The sequence below is a fragment of the Pristiophorus japonicus genome, unplaced genomic scaffold (assembly GCF_044704955.1).
Source record: "Pristiophorus japonicus isolate sPriJap1 unplaced genomic scaffold, sPriJap1.hap1 HAP1_SCAFFOLD_37, whole genome shotgun sequence".
Classification (NCBI taxonomy): domain Eukaryota; kingdom Metazoa; phylum Chordata; class Chondrichthyes; family Pristiophoridae; genus Pristiophorus; species Pristiophorus japonicus.
In genome coordinates, this window is record NW_027253543.1 from 6,626,549 (window position 1) to 6,632,548 (window position 6,000).

A 6,000-nucleotide genomic window follows, 5' to 3' on the forward strand; every position below is an offset into this window, starting at 1 on the left:
TGAGTTGTAGGAGAGCTTGGGGTTGGGTAGGAAAGCTTGGTGAGGTGGGAGAACTTGCGGGGTATTGGAGAATTTGTGGCAGTAGGAGAGCTTGGCGGTATCGGAGAGCTTGCGGGGTAGGAAATCTTGGGGGCCTATGAGAGTTGGGGGGGGTCAGGAGAGCTTGGGGGTTCTGAGAGCTTTGGAGGGTTGGACAGCTTGGTGGGTGTTAGAGCTTGGCGGGGTAGGAGAGCTTTGGGGGTAAGGAGAGATTGCGGGTGTACGAGATCTTGGTGGGTGTAGGAGAGCATGGGGGCCGGTGAGGATAGCTTTGTCGTGTAGGAGAGCTTGTGGGTCGGAGAGCTTGGGATTTTACGAGAGCTTGTGGGTAGGAGAGCTTGGGGGTTCGGAGAGTTTAGGGGCGGGGTTAGGAGAGCTTGGAGGGCGTAGGAGATCTTGAGGGGCAGCTAAGCTTGGGGGGGTAGCAGCGTTTGGGGAGTAGGAGTAATGGGGGCAGGAGAGCTTGGGCGGGTAGGAGAGCTTGGAGGGGTAGGGCAGCATGTGGTGTTAGGAGAGCTTGGGGGTGCAGGAGCGATTGGCGGGTAGGAGAGCTTGGTTGGCTAGTAGAGTTGGGGGTTAAGAGATCTTTGGGGAAGGAGAGCTTGGACGGGGTTGGAGAGCTTGTGGGGTTCGGAAAGCTTCGTGGGGGGCAGGAGAGTTTGGGCAGCGTAGCATAGGTTTGTGGGTATGAGTGCTTGCTGGTGTAGGAGAGCTTGGGAGGTAATTTCTTTGTACTGTGATTATTCCGAAGTTCCTGCAGCTCGCTTGCCCTGTTTCTGCAGCTCCACATTGCCTGTTTCTGAAGCTAATTCCTCTGTTTCTGGGGCTGCTAATTTACCAGTTTCTGTGACTCCTTGTATTCAGCTTTCAAGACCGAATTCCACAGTTTCTACATTTAGGTCCACTGTTTCCGGCACTAATTTCCGTGTTTCCGGCGCTAATTCGCTTATTTCTGCGCTAATTCCCGTGTTCTTGGAGCTACAACTTGTCTTCTTTCTGCGACTCCTAATTTCTCTGTTTCCTGAGGGAATTCCCATGTTTCTGTTGCTAATGCAGCTGTGTCAGGAAACAACACCTTTTTTTTCGGAGAAAAACCCGTAGTTTCTGGAAGTCCTAGTTACCCTCTTTCTGGAGATTCTGAGTTGTTTGTGGAGCTCCTAATTTTCCTTTTTCTGGAGCTCCAAATTGCGCTGTTTATGAAGCACCTAATTGTCGTATTTAATTGTCTACTAGTTATCTATATATCTCTGCGAAATGTCCTGTTTATGGTGCGCTCCACTAAATCCCCTGCTGCAGGGGCAGCGAAGTCACCTCTTTCTAGACTTTACTCTGTTCGTTTTAACACCAATTCCCCTGTTTCTGGAGAGAATTGCGTTGTTTCTGGAGCTAATTCCAATATTCCCGGGGCTACTAATTTCGCAGTCTCTGGAGCTCCGAATTCCTCTGCGACTGGAGCAAATTCCCCTGTTCCTGGAGCAAATCATCTTGTATCTGTAGCTGAAGTGTCCTCTGTTCCTGGAGCACCTAATTCTCTCTTTCTGTATATAATCGCGAAACTTCTGGGCATAATTCCCCTCTCTCTGCAGCTCCTAATTCTCGTGTTTCTGGAGCACTCAATTCAACAGCTTGTGGAGTTAACGCCAATATTTCTGCAGCAATATCCCCGGTTTCTGGAATTAATTCCGTTAAGTAAGAATATCCCTTTTCCACTGTTCCTGGAGCTATTTCTCTTGTTAAGGGTTAATTTCAATGTTCTTGGAGCTGCTAAATCAAATCTTACGAGAGCTCACAATGCCGCTGTTGCTGGATCTCCGACTACCCCAAGGTTCCAGTTCACCTGTTTCTGAAGCTATTTCAGTTGTTTGTGGAGAAATTAATTCCCCTGTTTCTGGAGCTTCAAATTGCGCTGTTTATGAAGCACCTAAGTGTGTTTATTATGTGGCTACCATTTCTCGCTATATTTAGCTCCTAAGTATTCTGCTTATGGTGCGCTCTCCAAATTCCCTGCTGCAGCAAAAACTAGTTCATCTGTTTCACGAGACAACGCTTCTCTTTGTAAATGTAGTTCGGTTATTTCTGGAGCAACTTTAGCTGTACTGATTAAAATCCCATGTTTCTGGAGCTCCTAATTTCCCATTTCTGCAGTGCCCAATTCGGTAGTTTCTGTAACTCCTAATTCACATCTTTCTAGACCTAATTCCTCTGTTTCTGGAGCTAATACCCTTGTTTCTGAACTAATGCCAGTATTCCTGGAACTAGTAATTCCCCTCTCTGCAGTTCCTAATTCCCCTGTTCCTGGAACTAATTCCTCTGTTTATGGAGCTCATCTTTTTCTGGAGTTCCAGATATCCAGATTGTGGATCTACGAATGCATCTGATTCTGGAGGTAACGCCCCTGTTTCTGTTGCTAACTCAACTGTTTCTGAAGAGAATACGTTTTTTTCTGGGGGAAATTCCTGTGGAGATCATAGTTTCACTTTTTGTGGAGCTCCAAATTGTGCAATTTATGAAGCACGTAATTGTCCTTTATATCTCTGTAGTTTGCCGGTATATATGGCTCCGAATTGACCTGTTATGGTGCGCACCCCTAATTTCCCTCCTAGAGGAAGAGCTAATTCTCTGTTTTTAAATGTAACTATCCTTTTTCTAAACACAACTCCCTATCTCTGGATCTATCTGCGCTGTACTGTGATTATTCCCGTGTTCCTGGAGCCCCTGCTTCCCCTGTGTCTGCAGCTCCGCAATGCCCTGTTTCTGGAGCGAATCCCACTGTTCCTGGAGCTGATAATTCACCACTTCCTGTAACTCTTATTTTCTTCCTTCTCGAGCTAATTCCATTGTTTCTGGAGTCAATGGCTCTATTTCTGGAGCTAATTCCCTTCTTTCTGCGCGAATATCCGTGTTCCAGGAGCTCCAACTTCCCGTCTTTCAGCGGCTCCAAATTTCCCTGTTCCTAGATTTAATACCCCTGTTTCGGTAGCTAATTCAGCTGTTTGTGGAGCAAATGATTCTGGAGCTAATGTTTCTCCAGATCCTATGTTTCTGGAGCTATTTCCAATCTCTGTTGTTCCTAGTTCTCCTGTTCCTGCAGATCCTAATTCTTCTGTTTCTTGGGGTTCGAAATTGCCCTGTTTATATTACACCTAATTGCCCTTTTCATGAGGCCACTAGTTCTCTGATATATACAGCTCCAAATTGCATTGTTTTTGGTGCGCTCTCCTAATTCCCAATCGACAGGATCAGCTAATTCACTTATTTCTGGAACTGGCTCCAAATTTCCCAGTTTCAAGAGCCTGCACCAACGTTCTACGGTGATACTGCCCTCTCCTAATTACCTGTATTTGGATCTCCTAAATCTCCTGTTTCTTTTGCTCCAAATGAATTTGTTTATGGAACCAAACTTACCTTCTTTCTGGATCGTATAATTCCCCTGATTTTGGAGTTAATTTCCCTGATTCTGAAATGATAGCACTGATTCTGGAGTTGAGCACCTGTTTATGGAGTTGATTCCCTTGTTTATGAGCTAAGTCCGGTGTTTCTTGTGCTAATTTCCAAGTTTCCGGAGCAAATTCTTCTTTATTCTGCTGATCCTAATATCCCAGTTTGTGAAGCTCCGAATTTCTCCGTTTTTGCATGGAAAGCCCCTGAAACAAGTGAAATAGCTACAGAAATAATTTTGCCACTTGAGCTAAATCCCTAGATTCTGCAGGCACTAGTTCCATTATTACAGCAGATGTTTCAGTTGCTTGTGAAACTCCAATAAAACGTATCTGGAACCCCAAATTGCGCTGTTTTTGGAGACGTAATTGTGTTCGGACGTTGTTACTAGTTCCCCTGTAGATATAGCCCCGAATTCTCCTATTTATAGTGCACTCTCCAAACTCCCTGATACAGGAACAGCGAATACACCTGTTTCTGGAGCTGGCTCCAAATGTCCCACTTTCTGGAGCCTGCTCATACGTTCCACGCTTATGGAGCTCTCTGCTAATTTCCCTGTATCTGTATCTCCAAAATCTCCTGTATCTTTTTCTGAAACTTACTTTGTTTATGGAACCACACTTCCCTTGTTTATGGAACTTATATTTCCTCAGTTTCAGGAATTATTCTGGAATTAATTCCTCGTTTCTGAAGCTAATGCCCTTATTTCCGATCTAATTCCCGTGTTTCTGGAGCTCCTCGATCTGCAGCTGCCAATTCTCCTGATTCTGAATCTAATCCCTTGGTTGTGGAGGTAATTCATATTTTCCTGGAGCTCCTGATATCGCAGTTTGAGGAGATCCTAATTCCTCTGTTTCTGGAGGTAACGCCCATGTTTCTGTAGCTAATTCAACTGTTTCTGTAGGTAATACTCTGTTTCTGGTGCTGATTCCCCAGTTTCTGGAGATCCTAGTCCCTCTGGTTCTGGAACTGATTTATTTGTTTGTGGAGTTTCTAATGTCGCTGACACTGGAGCTCCATATTTCGCAGTTCATGGAGCACATCATTATCGTTTTCATTTAGCTACATGTTCCCCTATAAATCCGAATTGTCCTCTTAATAGTGCGCTCTCCAATTACCCCTGCTATAGGAACAGCTAATTTGCCTTTTTCCGGAGCTGTCTCCACATTTCCCACTTTCTTGTGCCCTCTCCTATGTTCCATGTTGATGGAGCCTTCACCCAAATTCACTGCATCTTGATCTCCTAAATCTCCTGTATCTTTTGCTTCAAATTACATTCTTTATGGAACCATAATTGCCTTGTTACTGGATATCGTAATCTCATGCTGCTGAAGCTAAACACCCTGTTTCTTTGCTGCAACGTCAACTGTTTCCGGACCACTTGATTCTGCCCCATGATCGAGCTAATTCCCATATTACTAAGGACAATTCCCCTGTTTCGGGAGCTGCTAATACATGTGTTTCTGGACCTCCTAATTCCATGATTTGTAAAGTTAATTCCAGTGTTTCTGTAACTAATTATCTTGTTCTGGGGCTAATCCTTCTATTCCTGGAACTGCTATCGTCAATGTTTCTGGAGTTCTTACTACCCGAATTTCGAGAGTTCCAACTTTTTCTTGTTTGTGGAGCCCATGATTGCACAATTTCTGGAGCTGCAAATAGCACTGTTTATGGAACAACTAATTAATGTGGCTACTATTTCCCCGATATATATATATAAATAGCACCGGATTGTCTTCTTTCAGGTGCACTCTCCTAATTCCTCTGCTAATGGAAAATCTAAGACGCCTTTTTATGGAGCTGTGCCCCAATTTCCCAGTTCCTGGAGCTACTTTCCATGTAGATGTGGTGCTCCCCGAATTCCGCTCAATCTGGGATCTCATCAATATTCTGTTTATTTTGCTCCGAATTACGTTGTTTATGGATGCACACTTTTCTTGTTTCTGGATCTCATGATTCCCCTGTTTCTGGAGCATCCGATTCTCCCAATCTCTGGAGATCATTACAGCATTTCAGGCCATAATTCGTCTTTCTGTTGCTCCTAATTCGGGCGTTTCTGAAGCACATAATTCACTTGTTTGTGGAATAAATTCCAGTATTTATGCAACTAATTTTCCTGTTTCTGGAATTAATTCATATATTTAAGGAGATACTTTTCCCCCTGTTTCTGGAGCTAATTCGCTCATTCTGGTGCTAAGTTCTCTGTTCTGGGAGCTGCTAATTACCATGTTGCTGTACCGTCTAATACCACATCTTATGTAGGGCCTAGTTCCCTGTTTCTGTAGTTATTTCACTTGTTGTGGAGATTCTAATTCCTGTTTATGCAGCGTCTAATTCTGTATTCATTTTGCTAATATTCTCCGGATATATATAGCTCTGAATTGTTCAGATTGTGGCGCGCTGACCTAATTCTCCTGCTACAGGAACAGCTAATTTTCCTATTTATTGAGCTAACTCTTCTCTGTGTAACCCAATTACCATGTTTCTCTAGATAGTTCCGCTGTACTGAGTGAAGTCCGCTGT